Source organism: Macrobrachium nipponense, chromosome 4 (assembly GCF_015104395.2).
Source record: "Macrobrachium nipponense isolate FS-2020 chromosome 4, ASM1510439v2, whole genome shotgun sequence".
Classification (NCBI taxonomy): Eukaryota; Metazoa; Arthropoda; class Malacostraca; order Decapoda; family Palaemonidae; genus Macrobrachium; species Macrobrachium nipponense.
The window spans coordinates 137,455,902-137,474,094 of NC_061100.1; the positions used below are offsets into that span (position 1 = coordinate 137,455,902).

At 34.7% G+C, this 18,193-nt stretch overlaps 1 protein-coding gene and 1 long non-coding RNA gene across 2 annotated transcripts in view; one reads left to right on the forward strand and one right to left on the reverse strand.

Moving 5' to 3' along the window:
• Window positions 1-5,373, forward strand: part of LOC135211220 (uncharacterized) — a 240,986-nt gene extending 235,613 nt beyond the window's left edge. The window contains exon 4 of the long non-coding RNA XR_010313644.1: window positions 5,245-5,373. This is a non-coding gene — a long non-coding RNA (uncharacterized LOC135211220). The remainder of the gene's footprint in view (window positions 1-5,244) is intronic.
• The window catches only part of LOC135211216 (hemicentin-2-like), a 222,157-nt gene that overhangs the window by 30,268 nt on the left and 173,696 nt on the right, over window positions 1-18,193 (reverse strand). The gene's annotated exons all lie outside the window — the stretch shown is intronic.

Sequence of the window (18,193 nt, forward strand, 5' to 3'; positions counted from 1 at the left end):
ATATAGTCTAGAAAGGAGTAGAGAACACTACGTGATAATACAGGCATGGAAAAAGATAGAAGGAATTACCGAAAAACATCATGGAGCTAAAAATAGAAAGAGCAAGCAGAGGTAGATTAATAGTGCTCAAAACTATACCAGGAAAATAGGAAAGCACACAGGACATTAATCCACTAAGCACCAGAATCGATCATGCAGAGTCTATTCAATGCGTTGCCAGCTCATCTGAGGAATATATCAGGAGTGAGCGTAGATGTGTTTAAGAATAAGCTCGACAAATAATTAAGCTGCATCCCAGACCATCCAAGATTGGACGATGCAAAATATACCGGAAGATGCACTAGCAATTCTCTGGTAGACATTAGAGGTGCCTCACACTGAGGGACCTGGGGCAACCCGAACGAGCTGTAAGGTCTCTGGCTTCTTTTTATTTCCTACAGTGGAAGGGTAAAAATCTTTGAAATATAGTTTACCATGTGTATGCACATATTTTATCTTCAATGTTGAGACATGCACCAGTCTGTCTCACATTATCTGTCCTAGTCTTATGTCATAATCATCCGATACTGAAGTCATCAAATGTTCTACATTGTGTAATAAACTCACAATCTTCTTCAGACGCCCTTATACACAAAAATTGCACAACACCAGCTTCTTCCTTGCAAACGTTGCACCACTCCCCTCGTAGTTGCCTGTCTCCAGGTTCTTCTATTCTAATACTTCCTTCCATCCCATCTGTCCACCACTGTCATGTAGTAATCTTCTCCACCTTCCTCTTAATACATTTGAGATTAGGCAGCATTTTAAACCCTTCTTTTGCTGTCAGTTTGCTTGACATGACCGTGTCACTTCTCAACATAACTTATCTTTTGCCTTGAATATCATTCTTTATATCTTAATTGTATATAGATACTTCTTTTCACTTCCACATCTTAACATGTCTTCCATCACCTGTTCTCCATTTCACTTCCCCCATCTGATCACCTTCCTGTAAATTTGCTCCACTAAGAAGTTAGTACTTCCAGTAATAACTTCATTGCTGTGTCTTGCTCTCTTCCATTCATCGTCATAACCTTATTCGGGTTAAAATTGTATTTCATATTTCTTTTCTAACAAATTATTTTTGAGCTTCCGAACTTTCACTAGGCACTGCAGCGTCTCTTCTCTACCACCAGTGTGTTCTACATTATGTGAAAAAACCAGCCACGCTACACTAACAACCATTTCTCTTTTCTTACAAAACAACCAAACAGACAGAAAAATACACACATAATCATATGTGTATATTGTGTTTGATTTTTTATTTTGTGGGAAAAGAGAAGCAATATCCAAACAAATACATTTGCATAAATGATGCGATTTATTTCATAATTGGTCGTTTAGAATATCACCGTCGTTATTAAAACCGGAAGGAATAAATTCCGAGAGAAAAATTGTAAATCATTGAACAAATAGTAATTATCACTGTTGGAGCAGATTCAACATTTACGGAATAACCGTGTTAAAATAACACGTCAGCGTAAGTTTTCAACAAAAACAATCATTCAAAGAAATTAGAAAAAAAAAAGTTTCGAGTCAACATCCTAAAATTTTGTTGGCTGTACTCCTTCAGTTGTTAATGGAGATTTGGATGTTTTAAAACTCCAGCAAAAAAAAGGGTAAATCCATTTTACTTATTCATGTGAACCTCCACGTATTTCATACTTTTGGGTCCCCAACGAGTTTTTTTTTATCTCTTCGATTTCAGAAGTTTATTTTTAGATTTTTTTTTCTTTTTAAAGAATGCGGGTGAATGTTTACATGCTTCACGACAGGTTTTTCGCCACAAAGAATAGTGTTCTTCCCAATAAGTTCGCTTATTTGTTCATGAAATATGATTTCATTTAAAAATGAAAGGGGCAATATTAATTTGTTCTTTAGATTTTATTTCTAAAAATAAAGGCATCACTGCTCGTATGTTTAAACTTTATTTCTAGAAATGAAAGGGCCATTCGTTATCTGTTTTTAGCCTGTCTTGTTCAAAAGTTCGGGCATAAATTCAAATAACAATGGATGTACCTGCTGTATCTAGTAACAGACTCTCCTCTTTAACGAAGGATCATCCGCCTCTGTGGATGAAGGAGAAGGAAAATGAACGACCTCAAGGTGTAGAGATGGATGGGAGGAATCAGACACGCAATACGACCAAGGGAATAAACTTGGCAATAAGCAAATGGAATCCATTAGTAGCATTTGGAAGCCAGATATGAAATCGAGAAGAATGACAGTTAGATCACACTCTCTCAATCTAGTACTGAAATCTTCTGGTAGAAAATGCGAACGAAAAAAAAAAAAAAAAAAAAAAAAAAAACAAAAAAAAAAAAAAAACCTAAGGAGAAAAGAAAAGAAACTGCGATTTTTATTGGATGATAAAACTGCCAATAACCAAATCCGTTTCTTACATGGAACAAATGACTTGATCGTAACTATAAAAAAGATAAGCAAATAAATAATAATAATAGAAAAAGACTTGATCTTCGGGAATGATCACCTCATCAATTGCGATTAGATTTCCAGATTACGGACAACAAATGAAACTGGTTAAAGGGATTAAAATCGTATTGTTTTCTCAGAACAAGTATAGAACAGGTAGAAAAAATAAATGAACGACGAAAATATTGGTCGGTGTGTGTTTGTGTGTATGATTGTTACACTGTAAGTTTATGTGTGTGTGTCTGTTTGCGTTTGAAAGAGAGAGAGAGAGAGAGAGAGAGGGTGGGGGGGGGGGGGAGGCGAGTGATGTGAATGTGACAGTTCACGTCTTTCATTTCTGACTATATTGGCTTCTGTAAGTGAATGGAAGCGAAAGCTTATTTTTGCATGTTATTGGACATGAGTTCAACTTGAAACTGAAGTATTTGAAGTATTTGCATTCTTGGGTGTGTATATGAAATGGAAGGATACTGAGGTCTAAGAAGGGAAAATCTAGACGTTAGAATAGAGATGCATGTAATAAAAACCAAGATGATGGCTTGTAGTACAGATAATTGATAACAAAGGGCAATAAAAACAGGCAGTTGATAATTAAGTTATATACACATACATATACCCCCCCACATACACCCCACACACACACACACACACACATATATATATATATTATATATAATATATATAGATATTATATATATATATTATATATATATTATATATATGTGTGTGTGTGTGTGTGTGTAATACATATATATTATGTGTGAACAGAGTTTTCTGATCATTAATAATGACAAGTTTTAGAATATTAATGATAATGGAGCAGTAACGATAAATTATTTTTATACTGACTAAAATACTGCAAATACTGACCCGTGTAAGACGTAAAAACTTTTTAAAATGTCACGATATTGTTGCTGTTTTTCTTTTTTCAGTATAACAGCCTTACAGCAAATGAGTTAGCGGCGTCTGTCCATTTGGTCTACACAATTAGCCTGTTTTGCTGTGCTATATAATCTCTGCTCTGGTTACAGACAACTTTATGATGTAATTCTGTAGGAAAATATTTGAATGAGGGGTATGACATAAAATTTCTCCCAGAGGCTCGAAGCAGTTTATTTTCAGTAATGAGCAGATAGTCTGCTATATATGATGTATAATTATAAATGGGGTTTATGCATATCTAGGCAACATTGTGGATGTACTTACGCATGGGAAGCGTGTCTCAAGTACAGTATCACTCTCGCTGACGGACATATTTTAACCAAAAATGGATCAAAATATTACCTCACCGAACACATTTTGAGCAGGTTGATAGCGTGGGAGAGGTGAAATTACGTCTTAATTCTATAGACATCAAAGCAATCATGGATTTTCCCAACGCAGCGCACAAGTAAAAGGCAGTTTGCTATATTGATATTAGTCTTTCAGTATGACAGATTTTGTAACAACTTCAGCAATCACGAAATTAAGTTAACTAGTCCTAAAGCTAAACTGTTGTTAGGATGCCTCTCGTGGCAATTCTTTGACAAAATTTAGAGTATGCTTTTATCACATCCTATGTTTAAAATTGCTGATCTCCTCCGATAATTCGTAATCGAGACTGCTCATACAGGTCGGGGAACCAATCCCACACTAAACAGCAGAAAAAGAGTTAATAGTAATAGTACCACCCTTCATAGACATTGGAGGCCAGCAGCTCCATAATATATTCACATCAACCGTGCATCTGATGTCTAGGCCAGTCCCTTACGACGCTCCTGATTGGCTGTTGATAAGCCAATCACAGGCCTGGAAACTCCTAGTCTCTCTCGAGAGTTCACATAGGCAAGCTGCGTGTTCCACCTCTACTGAAGGATACTTTTGAAAGACGTATCCCTCAGGAGAGGTGGAACATACATCCTGCATATGTGAACTCTCTCGAGAGACCGAAAGTTTCCAGCCCTGTGATTGGCTTATCGACAGCCAATCAGGAACATTGTAAGGGACTGGCCTAGACATCAGATGCACGGTTGATGTGAATCTACTATAGTCACAACTGCCAACTTTCTTGGACAAGATTTGCCACAAAAGAAGAAGCTTCTGCTTCTTCAAAATGACCTCGTTTTGGTCACTCAAGAGTCTTTATAGACCAAAACATTATGAGGACCTAAACATGCATTAAGGCGATACATCATAGGCTTATGTCAACATTGCTTTGATGAATTAATGTTGCAAGTCTTGCTCATTAATAAATGTATCTATTTTCCTTTACATTCTCATGTTAACGAGTACCTTGGAAGTCGTTTTACCTTCAGAACGACACATCCATAAACCCTCTACCTTCCTTTCCACTTTCAGTTCACTTTGTTTGGCTATTCCTTTGTCTTGGAGTGTTTCTCTGCCATTATCAACTAGAGAACTTTTGCTATGTTTTGTAAGATAGTCACACACATATGTGCTTTGTTTTGCAGTGATAAAGTTTTGTTCTATTACGCGCAACTGAACTGATTTACTGTTTTACTTAAAAGTGAGAGATGTTGACTGCTATCTGTAAACTAGCTTTGTTTGAGTTCTCTGATGTTAAATTTGGTTAATGTGACATGTTGTTTGTGTGACATAATCATTCTAGTTCAAGAAATGTGCATTGGAATATAAACACACATCGATATATATATATATATATATCTAATATATATATATATTATATATTATATATATATATATACGTATATGGCTAAGTTTATGTAATAAAGATAGTAGTTAATTCTACTCATTACATTTTTATAATTTCAGCTATGAAACCACAGTATTCTACAACTGCGTAAAGTCGCCGTCTTCCAGGTGCAAAGCAAAACGCATAGGTTAGAGCCGTGCCTGGAGTAGATATACGGATCATTTATAATTCTCAATATATAGTGAATTCGATATTCAAAGGTAAATGTGTATTCATGTATGAATATGAGTAAATGAAGACTATACATAATATATATATTTTTTATTTACACAACTTTCCTTAAAAGCATCGTTAACGTTAATAGATAAATAGACAGACGAATAGATAGATCAATAGGCAGACAAACAGATGATGAATAGATAAATATATTTGAGTGTTCTGAATAGATTCGAAAATGAAACTTGTCAGTAGAAAGATGATGAATGATATCTCTGATGTGTCTTCAAATATTATTGTATTGTAGCGATAATGTAGTTGACAACCTGTCAAGAAGATTATTCATATATGTCTTTGTTCTTTACCCTTATCGGTATCATTGACCAAGCTTTCCTTGTCTTTCAGTGCCTATTCTAGTGATAAAGAACTACATTAAGCAAGGGCAAAATGGGAGAAAAGAAACATAACGAATAATAATTAATGTGCCAAATTCATAGAGACGAAGTATGGAAAAATCAAGAAAGGAAAAATAGCAGTCACAGTTTTATGGCTTCGTCTTGATAATTGCGAGAATTTTTATTTGCGCTCACCTTGGGGTCAATAAGGTCGAAATATCAAAACATTAAACACAGCGGATTACACAAATAAAAATACCACTCTCTAAATTATATGGCTTTATCCATTCACTGTGAAAATACTCCATTCACTGTGAAAATAGTCAATGAACCGAAAATAACAACAGAGGGTACATTTTACGATTCTATCAAAATGAAAATAAGGAGTTTCATTGCCTTTAATATTCATTAAGGTTTCTCTAAAATCTGATGGCTCCGTATTAAAGGCGACCTCTTCATCTGCGGTTTATGGCTGACTGTGCCTCCACAGATATTAACCATTATCAAGCCATTCGGACAAGCAATGAGGAACTCGTAAGGAAAAGTCGGAAATCATAAAGGAACTTGAGCATCTTGCATCTCCTCTCTGACAAATATCTTCTTTGCTCACCAACCGCAGAAGAAATAGATAAGATGACCTAGGAATTACGCACACACAAACACAACACACACACACACATATATATATATATATATATATTATATATATATATATATTATATGTATATTGTATTATTTTATCCAAAATGAGTAAGGAAACTGAGAAGTTAAAAGATAATTTTTATGTATATATATATATATATATATATATATATAATATATATATATATATATATATACACACACATATATATATAATAAAAGATAATTTTTATGTATATATATATATATATAATATATATATATATATATATATATATATATACACACTATATATATATATATATATATATATGTGTGTGTGTGTGTGTGTATTTATGTATGTATGTATATATATATATATATATATATATATATATATACCTATATATGTATATCTCCTAACACATTTTGGATATAAAAACAAATGAAGGATCCCTAACTCTCGTAGTACTATTCGAACCCTCGTACAATAGGTCATTCAATAAGGATATAAAACTTATAGTCCCCTTGGTGAACAGGCGATTTAGGTTACTTCGCTCTAACCAGTGGCGTATGAGAGGTACAGATATTGTCAGTAGATACATCACCATCCGACATCTGGGAATCGGAGAATTGACGACTGGGAAGATGAGATGATAGGTGATGCTTCATATGAAAGTAAAACGGTCTCGAGCATTTAACGAATGGACTTTGGAGGACTTTGCTCTTTCATTTCATAGTATTTCATGATGTCCTCTCCTATGTCAGCAGAGGCCCTAAGAAATTCTTCAATGACTCTATGATGGTCATGTTCAATATCATTTGAATTAAAAATGAAAATTTTCAACCACACTTTCCTTGAGATATTCTTTTTTTCCCCCTTCCCAAGTCCACGTTTTAGCACAGCATAAAGATCCTGTATTTAGGTAAGATAGTGGGATACAACCCTGCCTAACACCATCAGGCATTGTCTGTGAGTACGCGCAATAATTACGTAGACATTTTATATGCCGTTTTCATATGCGGTATATTGCATGTAAGCTGTCGCGAAAACGACTGATTACACCGATTCCCCGTCCTTCTGCATTCCACGGATGAATTCCTCTTCTTTAGGAATTCCAATTTTACACGAGGTTTAATTCATAGCCAAAGACGAGCCATTTCCTGTCTCCAAAATCTAATAAATTCTTCTGTTACTGAGGATATTGGAACCAGTGTCATATAACTCTGCTGTAAATCATTTCTTGATCAATGCGTCAAGGCAATACGGCTGTTTCTTCAATAGTAACATTGCTAAATATCTCAACAGTTTTCCTCTTTATATACAAGAAAAAGCTTTTTAAACGTATACGCTAAATAGCTAAGCACTTCTTATTAAAAAAAATATACTTTTAATATAATATGAGGATTTGCAAAGAAGGATATTCATGTTCAATAGGAACTCTCGTAAATGATGACATTCAGACTCGCACATGAAAATTCATTAGACTTTATGTCTGATGAACGAATATACCATACATAGCACATTTAACAAACATGTGCTCAAGAACTATAAAAAAGAAGTTACCATCACAACATTATAGGGACTGTTGCTGTGACAGTAGATCTAAAAACAAGTTTACATGAAATAATATCGAACATCAGTTTCCAGGAAAGGGACATATGAAAGCTTTTAGATCACCAGTAAACTTCATTGGTTTATTGGCCCAATAAATGTGAATGCGGTTAAGTACCGTGTTGAGTTCAGTAATAAGAAATTGAGGAATAGATCATAATATAGATAAATAAAGACACTCAAGAAGAAACGATAAGATGGCTGCAGAATCCAACGATAGAGTTCTAAGACCAATTAGGTCTGCTTATGATGGACAAAGTTGGGTCTGCTGTTGGTTTAAGGAGCAGCAGTTGGTTCTGTTGGTGGATGAATGAAAGATTTGTTTTGTTGTTAAAGGAGCAGTTTCTTATATTTATGGTTGAATGAGGAGTTCGGAATGTTTGTGGTTGAAGGAGTGATTTGTTACATTTGTGGTTGAGGGAGCAGTTTGTAAATCTGTGGTTGAATGCAGAGTTCGGCATGTTTGTGGTTAAAGAAGCAGTTTGTTAGATTTTTGGTAGAATGAATAGTTAGGAATATTTTTGGTTGGAGGAGTGACTTGTTACATTTTTTTTGTTGAATGAGTTCGGTATGTTTATGGTTGAAAGAGTGATTTGTTACATTTGTGGTTGAAGGAGCAGTTTGTTATATTTGTGGTTGAATGCAGAGTTCGGCATGTTTGTGGGTGAAAGAGCAGTTTGTTATATTTTTGGTTGAAGAAGTAGTTCAGTATGTTTGCAGTTGAAGGAGCAGTTGTTTATATTTGTTGTTGAAGGAGGTTGTTTATGTTTGTGGTTGAAGGAGTAGATTGTTATATTTGTGGTTGAATGAGGAGTTGGGTAAGTTTGGGGATGGGGGAGCAGTTTCTTAGTATATTTGTGGCTGAAGGAGCAGTAAGGTATATTTGGTAGAAGGCAGGTGAAACGGGGCATTCGGATGGTGAAATGATGTGTATATATAAATGTATGTGTATCTCGTTCCTGTAAACGGTGTGTTTTCAACTTGTCTCTAAACACCAAGCGCTAAGGTTATCAACCCCATTATTTGAGTATACATCTCCTTATACATCTGACCATATATATATATATATATATATATATATATATATATATATATATATATATATATATATATATATATATATATATATATATCCAGATGAGAGAGAGAGAGAGAGAGAGAGAGAGATGAGGAGGAGGAGGAGGAAGAGGAGGAGGAGAAGGAAAAAAATACTAATTAAGGCATACGTGCAGGAAAGAAGGGAAATGCCGAAATAAAGTAATAATGAAAATTAAGAAAAACCAAGAGAGGAAATATTCAAAGCCTGTGAAATATCTTGAGAAAGTCTGGAAGGGAGTTTCAGTCAGAAAAAAGGAACTGTTTTAGAGATATGAAACTACAGCAAGGATAAATAATGCTCAAAAAAAGAAAAAAAAAAGTTACCTGAAGAGACATGCAGTCTCCCATCAGTGGAAAGAGCATTTTGAAGGGTTGTTGAATAAAGATGAAAGAAGAGGAAGAAACAAAGTAATGTGAGAGTTGAAGAGTTTAATGTATTTCTGAGAATGGTTTCGGCAATGGCGTTTAAGGGTGTCAGGGGGACTTTGAAATGTTTAAATAATGGAAAGGCGCCTTCGGGGGATTAATGGTAGTATGAGTGGGTTGCCACATCATGGATGTGATAGAACCGTTGTGTAGTTTACTGTAATGAAAAATTATTGTTTTTTCATAATGGAGTATGTAAGAGAGCATATACAATAATCAGATGGGTATTTTTCTTTGCCTATTATCATCAGGAAGGGACAAAGATGAGTTATTTTGAGAGAAAAACAAATGAAAATGAAGCGTGTGTGTGTGTGTGTGTGTTATACTAGGTGTGTAATATGAAGCAACTGTTTAATTAAAAAAGAAAGAAAGACAAGTGATACACACCTACCCACGGAAGTTTGCGAAAGCTTTGAGAAGAAAATAAGTTTTCAGTAACATGAGAGAATGTCTGATGTGTGTTGGTAAACCTATGAAAAAGATGCGCTGTGCTGGCGAGATTGATTGCTGATAACTGTTAATAACAGGAAGTCCTTGCATGTATTTTTTATAAGTAAACTAGCTGACCAACCCGGTGCTGCCCGGGAGAACTGAATGACAACAGATAAACTCTCTCTCTCTCTCTCCCCCAAACCCTCTCTCTCTCTCTCTCTCTCTCTCTCTCAACCTCTCTCTCTATCTCTCTCTCTCTCTCTCCCGTAGTAGTCATCTTGCTTGGTGAGACGTTCCTGGTCGAAGTCAGATTAATCAACAAATATCACAAGTTTAACATACGTCTAGAATTTGAGAAATATCTAGAAGTGTTCGTGAACTATCGGTGATAAGATTAGTGTGGAAATAGTAGGATAAAGCGTCTTCTAAGTTAGTTTATCAAGTGAAATACTGTAAATCAGAACAAGATGGCAGTAAGCTCCAACTGCGGAAAAAAATGGCGAGATTTAGCTTGCTTGGCAGATTCGCAATACGATGAGGTAGCAGGAAAGGAACTGGCATTTCTGATCTATGAAATCAGCAACAGTTCCTAAACCAAAAAGATACAAAATCATTCATAGATATATTAGAAGGATACAATCCTTCAAACTGGAACAAATCAAATGAAAACATCTTGAAAATAATTGAAGAAGTTCCAAATAAAATCCAAGTGGTCAAGAGACTCATAAAGAAAATATACATAAATCAACATATTCCGACAAAGAAAATGAATAAAGTGAACCTTGTGAATATCCTAATTGATGCATTAGGAAAAAGAATGCCAAAAGCATGTAAACTGTGTAAGGTGTGGTATAGCATAGTTAATCCACAAAACCTAATCAGAAAATGTGCTGCATGCAACATTCCGACCCATCCACAGTGTGCTGAGGTAATGCAAGATATGAGAAAAGACACAAGAATTTTTTGCTCAACATGTCTACCATGGATAGACAATGTTATTAAATCAAGATTGAATGTACAAATAGTTGAGGATGAAGAAGAGAAGAAGAGGAAGAGAAGAAGAAGAAAAGAAGAAGAGGAAAAACGTAAGAGAAGTAAACAAAACTGAAATGACAGAAAAAGATAAGGAAAACAAAGAACAAGATAAAAGTATGGATGCAGAGATACTCATTGATACTACATATGAGGCTATAAAGCAGCATACCTATGAAGAAATAAATTACGATATGACAGCACAAAAGAAAATGCCGAAGAGGCTCTACCCAGATCTACACAATGACGGGAAAGAGGAAAAAATATACAAAAAAGACAAAGTCTGCAACCTTTTGAAAAGAGGGAATTGCAGATATGGAGAAAAATGTTACTACAAACATCCTAAGGTATGTCACAACTATGAAATATATGGTAAATGTGCATACTTAGATGATATGAGGATGATTGCAGAGATCTACATCCAAAAATATGCAAAAACCTAAAAGAAGGAAAAGGATGTAAGTTCGACAAAAAATGTAAATATATGCACCCTGTAGCCATGAAAAATAATCAAATAAATAACCAATCAAGCAATAAAATCCAAAATAAGAAAGAAACAAATAAAGAGAGGAATGAAGAATATTCAGGTAAAAGAAAAAAGCAAGCCATCAACGAGATATGCAGAGGTGCCAGCAAAAAATTTCAATGCATCAGCTCCAAGATTCTACTCAAGAGATAATAAACTGTTTTTATTATGCAAGGGGATATTGCAGATATGGAGAAAATTGCAGATTCAGACACAAATGAATAATTATGATGAAGGAAGAACAAATATTATGGAAAAGTTGGATTTTTTAATGTCAGAATTTCTGGAAATGAAAAAAAGAACAACATACCAGAACAGGAAAGAGACATGGGAAAATCCTCCTTATTATTACCAATATAAATGAAGGAGAAAACACGCAAACCATCATAGTGATGAATGCGCAGGGTTTAGTTACGAGTAACTCCAAAAAGAAAAAGAAAAAGAAAAATAGAGTACTTAGAAGAACTACCAAATTGAAAAGAAAATAGATATAATGAATATAAGTGAAACCTGGTATTCCCAAGAGACTGGGAATGATGATCAAATAAAAGGGTTTTCAAACTTATAGATCAGATAGAAAAAATAGGAATCAAGGGGGAACCGCAATATATGGGAAAGACAAAAAACAAGGAAAAATATATGAGAAATATAGTAACTCAGAATGTGAACTAATAGCGGTAGAATTTGAATCTGAAAAATTAATGAACATAGTAATATATAGACCTCCTAATACTAAAGAGTTTGACTTAATAATAGAAAAATTGGATGATATATGTAGAAATCACAAGGACTGGACTATTCTCCTATCTGGAGACTTCAACTTTCCTTTCGTAGACTGGAAAGAACGAATAGGAGATTGTGGATGTACTTATACATATAAAAAAGAGAGTAATAGTAGTGCAGAAGATAAGAGGCAATTCGAAAAGCTATTAGATATGCTACTAGAATACAACATTCAACAAATAAATTACCTGCCAACAAGAAAGGAAAATACTTTAGACCTAGTATTTGTGAACGAGATGAATTATGTTAAAGAAATAATAGTTTATAATGCGAGTATTTCAGACCATAATGTCATAGAATTAACAGTCCATTCCAAAGCAAGTGAAAACAGAGATAAGCAAGAAATGAAAAAGTGGGAAGGATATGGAAAATACAACTTCTACAGTAAAAATATAAAATGGTCAGAAATAAATGAAGAATTAAACAAAGATTGGGATAATATTTTCGTAAGTGATGACATAAAGGTAAAATACGGAGATATTATATAAAATATTAGAGAAAATAGTGGATAAATATATACCGAAGAAGAAAAGTAAACATCAGTCATGCATACCAAGAGACAGAAGGATCTTGTTCCAGAAAATCAGAAAGTGGAAAAAAGGTCTAGCAAAAAAAAAAAAATGCATGGCAGTTATAGAACTAAAAAGTAAGATAGAAAATGCAGAACAAAGATTATACAATCAAAAGAAAATGAAAAACGGGACTTGGAAGAAAAAACCTATTAACCCTCTACGCCGATTGGACGTATTAACGTCGAGTCAAAATGTCTCCCGTATGCCGATTGGACGTATCATACGTCGGCTCAAAAAAAGTTTTTTTAAAAATTTGCGCGGAAAAAAATACTTATAGGCTACCAGCCGAAAACTTTGTATCACGCGCCTTGGGGGATGCTGGAGTTCACGGATCAAGGCGTTGTTTTGTTTACAATCGCTACGCAGGCGCGCAAGCGCGAATTTCTTTCTTATCGCACTAAAAAGTATCAGTGACACATCTCGGAAATTATTTCGTCACTTTGACATAATTATTGCACCATTTTAAATTATCCTTTACATGAAGTATTATATATGAAAATGTGCGCAATTTCATGCACAATACAACTAAAAAATACTCATGATTGTATCTTTTATCATTTTGAAATATTTTCATATAAATAACGATAAGTGCAAAAATTTCAACCTTCGGTCAACTTTGACTCTACAGAAATGGTCGAGAAACGCAATTGTAAGCTAAAATTCTTATATTATAGTAATATTCAATCATTTGCCTTCATTTTGCAACAAATTGGACGTCTCTAGCACATATTTCGATTATGGTGAATTTATGAAAAAACTTTTTCCTTACGTTCGTGCGATAACTCTTCCGATAAATTTTTTTCGTGCGATTGTCCTAATGTTTGCACCCTTTTAAATTTGCCGTTACATAAAGTTTTATATGGAAATGTGCGCAATTTCATGCACAATACAACAAAAGACAACCCATGGTTGTAGCTTTATCAGTTTTGAAATATTTTCATAAATAACGTTAAGTGCAAAAATTTCAACTTTCGGTCAGCTTTGACTCTACCGAAAGTGGTCGAAAAACGCAATTGTAAGCTAAAACTCTTATATTCTAGTAATATTCAATCATTACCTTCATTTTGCAACGACTTGGAAGTCTCTAGCACAATATTTTGATTTATGGTGAATTTATGAAAAAAAAAAAAAAAAATTACGTTCGCGCGGTAACTCTTCCGAAAAAATCAGAATTTTTTTGTGCGATTGTCGAAAATGTTTGCACCATTTAAAATTAGCTGTTTCATAAAGTTTTATATATGAAAATGTGCGCAATTTCATGTAGAATACAACTAAAAATGATTGAAGGTTGTAGCTTTTCTCTTTTTTCGAAATATTTGCATATAAATCACGATAAATAGAAAAAAAACCACGTTCGGTCAAATTTGACTCTACCGAAATAGTTGAAAAACGCAATTGTAAGCTAAAACTCTTACGGCCTAGTAATATTCCGTCATGTTTCTTCATTTTGAAACAAATTTGAAGTCTCTAAAACAATATTGTGATTTATGGTGAATTTTTGAAAAATATATTTACCTTCACTCCGCGCGCCGATTCCGGCGCCAACAAGTCTCCGAAATACGTACATGGCATTATCCTAACTATTTGCTCCCTTTTCATATTAGCCTTTTTATAGAGTTTCATATATCAAAATGTGCGCAAATTCATGAAGAATACAATAAAAAATAATTGAAGGTTGTAGCTTTTTCCATCTTCGAAATATGTGCATATGAAAAAATATATATATTAAAATTTCGACATTCGGTCAAATTTAACTCGTCCGAAATGGTCGAAATCTGCAATTCTAATCTAAAACTCACAGTATCGTAATATTCAATCATTTGTCTTAATTTTGAAACAAATTGGAAGTCTCTAGAAACATTATTTAGAATTACGGTGAATTTTTGAAAAAATATTTTTTTGCGTCCGCGCGTTACGAATTCGTACATCATTTTGTGGATAATATTTTTTCCGGGTGTTAATTTTATTGTTTTACAATGTATTATATATCAAAATGATCGCAATTTAGTGTACAATACAACGCAAAAAAAAAGTAACTGGTTAGCTTTGACCGTTTTCTGCACAGCGTGATTTGAATACAATTATGTATGAATTTTTTTTTTTCGCTACCATATATCGCATTATTTACATATGCATAATGATATTATTTTTCATTTCTGATGGTTGCATTCTAAACTTCAGGCAATGACAAAAAAAGGAGCCAAAAATGAACTCTTAATCTTAAAAACGTACGCGCGCTGTAATTTTTTGAAAAAACATTATTTTTTCCACTTCCGCGCTCACTCCAAACCAGGCCCGGCATACGGGAGACGTTTTGAATTTTTTTTAGTGGGCTTCCTGGCTTAAGAGGGTTAAATATCAAGCCAAAAAAAAAAAGAAATCCCAAACTATTATACTCATATGCGAAGAAGATGAATAAAAGAAGAATAGAAATAGGCCCTCTAAGAATTGAAGGGAGATTAACGAATGAAAAAAAGGAAATTTGCAACATACTGGCAGAACGATATAAGAGAGAATTCACCCCTAGAATAGATAATGAAGATAATGATATAGAAGTAAGGGATGAAAAATAGTGAATATTTAGCTGACATAGATATTAATGAAGCTGATATTGTGCAGGCTATTAATGAAATTAAAAATGGAGCTGCTGCAGGGCCTGATGGAATTCCTGCTATTTTGTTAAAGAAAGTAGTTCATTCTATCGCAAAGCCACTTGCAATATTATTAAGACAAAGTGTAGATACAGGCAAGATTTATGATGAGCACAAATTAGCATATATTACCCCTACTTTCAAAAGTGGATCAAGACTAGAGGCAAGTAATTATAGGCCTGTGAGTCTAACATCACATATTATGAAAGTGTATGAAAGGGTAATAAAGAAAAATATTATGAAACATTTAATAAAAATAATTTGTTTAATAAAGACAACATGGTTTTCCGTACCGGAAAAGTACACAAACCCAACTGTTAGTCCACCGTGAGAACATATTCAAAAATATGAAAAAGCGGAAATGAAACAGATGTGGTTTATTTAGACTTTGCAAAAGCTTTTGATAAAGTAGACCATAATATATTAGCGAAGAAAATTAGAAAACACAATATCGTGGATAAAGTAGGAAGATGGTTAAAAGAATTTTTACACAACAGAAAACAGATAGTTATTGCAAACGACGAGAAATCGGATGAAGCCAACGGTAATATCCGGTGTGCCGCAAGGTACGGTGTTAGCTGCAATACTGTTTGTTATTATGATTGAAGACGTAGACAATAATGTTAAGGATTCGGTAGTGAGTAGTTTCGCAGATGACACAAGAATAAGTAGAGAAATTACTTGTGATGAAGATAGGAACGCTCTACAAAGAGACCTTAACAAAGTATATGATTGGGCAGAGGTAAATAGGATGGTATTTAACTCTGATAAATTTGAATCAATAAATTATGGAGACAGAGAAAGAAAGCTATATGCATATAAGGGACCTAATAATGAGACAATCACAAATAAGGAAGCAGTTAAAGACCTTGGTGTGATGATGAATAGGAACATGTTATGCAATGATCAAATAGCAACTCTGTTGGCAAAATGTAAAGCAAAAATGGGAATGTTGTTACGGCACTTCAAACAAGAAAAGCTGACACATGATTATGCTTTATAAAACATATGTTCGTAGTCCACTTGAATATTGCAATATGATATGGTACCCACACTATCAAAAGGATATTGCACAAATAGAGAGTGTACAAAGGTCCTTTACAGCTAGAATAGAAGAAGTTAAAGACCTTGACTACTGGGAAAGACTACAATTCTTAAAATTATATAGTCTAGAAAGGAGAAGAGAACGCTACATGATAATTCAGGCATGGAAACAGATAGAAGGAATAGCAGAAAATATCATGGAACTAAAAATATCAGAAAGAGCAAGCAGAGGTAGATTAATAGTGCCCAAAACTATACCAGGAAAAATAAGGAAAGCACACAGGACATTAATCCACTACGCACCAGCATCGATAATGCAGCGTCTATTCAATGCGTTGCCAGCTCATCTGAGGAATATATCAGGAGTGAGCGTAGATGTGTTTAAGAATAAGCTCGACAAATATCTAAACTGCATCCCAGACCATCCAAGATTGGAAGATGCAAAATATACCGGAAGATGTACTAGCAACTCTCTGGTAGACATTAGAGGTGCCTCACACTGAGGGACCTGGGGCAACCCGAACAAGATGTAAGGTCTGTAAGGTAAGGTAAGGTCTCTCTCTCTCTCTCTCTCTCTCTCTCTCAACCTCTCTCTCTATCTCTCTCTCTCTCTCTCTCTCTCTCTCTCTCTCTCTCTCTTCTGTTAAGGTAGTTCCTTTAGTTACATTGTCCAGCATTTTTGACGTTTTATATTTCACCACTTCTCACCCCCTATTCATATTAGGGCTGAACTTGAACTTGAAGGCCACCAGGAGTGTTCTGTTCATCCAAGCGATCTCAGAAGCTATGGATTAGACACTAATATACATAATTTTTTGACAATTCACTTTTTACCCCATCTCATCCCCCCCCCCCCCCCCTCCCCCCCCCCTTCTTATCGGGCTGAACTTGGATTTAAAGGGCATTGGGAGTGTCACTTGATCTCAGCTACCCCAAAAGCTATGGATCAGACATGATATCTGTAGTTTTTGGTTATTTTTAGATGTTACCCCCTTCTCACCCCCCTTTCTATGGGAGCTAAACTTGGACTTAAAGGACATCGGAAGTGTCACTATTTATATCACCAAACTTGAAAACTCTAAATTAGACACTAATATCTGTCGTTTTCGGTTATTTTGGTCATTCCCTTCCCAACCCCTTCTCTCCCTTCCATCCTAGGGGCTGAACTTGGAGGTCATTGGGAGTGTCGCTATTCATCTCAGCAAGCTGAAAAACTATGGCTTAGGCACTAATGTCTGTCATTTTTGGTTATTTTTATATCTCACCCCTTTCCCATGCCCCTATCTATTGGAGCTAAACTTGGACTTAAAGGGAACCAGAAGTGTCACCATTCATCTCAGTGACCTCGAAAACTATACATTAGGCACTAATGTCTGTTTTTTTCCATTTGTTTTACGTCTCTCCCTTCCCACCGTGTCTCATCCCCCTCCCTATCAGGGCTGAGCTTCGGCTTAAATGGCATCAGGAGTGTCACTATTCATCTCAGTAACTGGAAAACTATGGATTAAACACTAATATTTGTTGTTTTTGGTTATTTTAACGTCACCCCTTCCCACCCAATTTCACAACTTGGACTTGAAGGGTGTTGGGAGTGTAATTATTAATCTCAGCAACCTCAAAAACTATGGATTTAACACTAATAAATGAAGAATTGATC